The 1,329-nt window shown below is 39.2% G+C and overlaps 1 protein-coding gene across 5 annotated transcripts in view; it reads left to right on the top strand.

Annotated features, from left to right (window-relative positions):
- The window catches only part of ksr1b (kinase suppressor of ras 1b), a 42,329-nt gene that overhangs the window by 35,279 nt on the left and 5,721 nt on the right, over window positions 1–1,329 (top strand). The window lies entirely within an intron of this gene.

The raw sequence follows: 1,329 nt of genomic DNA, 5'->3' as shown, positions 1-1,329 counted from the left end.
CATTTCATTACACCAAATACACAAAATAATGTTCTTTTTAGCAACATCATATGACCCCTTTAAGCACTCATTTCTTGTTTCCAATGCTCTGAAATAACATCTTCAATGGATGTATACTAACCTACTAATATCTGCTTAAGTAATGCTCGCTGATGCATAACAAGCAAGTTGTTTAACTGGGTCTTACTCTTTTCCTTGCGGACATTTGTCTATTTGTCCCACTCAATAGCTGCCTACTACTTTCAGCATAGACAACAGTTTGTCTTCCCTGGTGAGTTAACAATCCTCCACACCACAAAACTCTCTGTTATTTACTCTTCAGGCGTGGTGTCTGAGTTCCTCATTGAGTTATCAGAGACTTTGTCAGACAACTCAACTATGCTTTCCAATCTTGAGAGCTTCAGCTGTAGTGAACTCAGCAATTTGAGATTAAGGCCCTGTCCCAAATGGCACCCTAAACCTAATTAAATCCTGTCTTCAGCATATTTTGGTTTTTGGCACTGCAGAGTGTACCCAACAATGGTTTTGATTCTCATTGACTCAAATCTTTTGAATAATTGAAAACACTAAAAAGATTCATTATGTCGGAAGGAGGCAACAAGTGATTGCGTCATTGAATCATTCACTCAGTCGATTAATCTCCGAGTTGACTGAAACAATGCAAGAATTCGATAATGGCCCTGTCCCAAATTGTACCCTAAATCCTCGCGGTCTTCCTCTGAGTCTGCACTTTCGTGACGTAATGCCGCTTTGACTGTCGGCTAGAAGTCTGATGCGGAGCTTGCCCCAGTGCGGGCTCAGCAGAAGTGCAGATCGAGGGCGCATAACGGCCGCAAAGGAGGCGCTCGCGAGCACCCTTCTGACCGCTAAAATGACGAATGGGACACCCTACGGTCTCGTGGACTTAACGGCGGCGGCCATTGTAAGTCCGTAAGACCGCAAGTGCACGTGAAGTGTTCCATTTGGGACAGGGCCACATTGGGACACAGCTTTTTTTAAATTTTATTTTATTTATTTATTTTTATTATGCAATAGAAGAACAGCAAATACAATTACAACGATAAGTAAGAACAAAAGACAATAAGGGTTACAAACAATACTCCAAAGCATACTATGTTAGCTTATAAGACTTACACCATGAAAGAGTCTTACATGCAATAGAATTATTAATTTCTTAAAGAGTTTACATACACATCAAAATCTTTCCTGAAAATAAAAAAGTAGGGAGTTTTCTTTGAAAATGTACACTTATGAATATTACACTTATTAGCAAGGTATAGCAATAGATTAATAATAAATTTACAGTGAGAAGAATTTACAGTACTACAT

Source organism: Sinocyclocheilus anshuiensis, unplaced genomic scaffold, assembly GCF_001515605.1.
Source record: "Sinocyclocheilus anshuiensis isolate Anshui unplaced genomic scaffold, SAMN03320099.WGS_v1.1 scaffold1170, whole genome shotgun sequence".
Taxonomy (NCBI): Eukaryota; Metazoa; Chordata; class Actinopteri; order Cypriniformes; family Cyprinidae; genus Sinocyclocheilus; species Sinocyclocheilus anshuiensis.
Note: the sequence above shows the minus strand (reverse complement) of the source record. Positions and strands in the feature narration are given on the sequence as shown.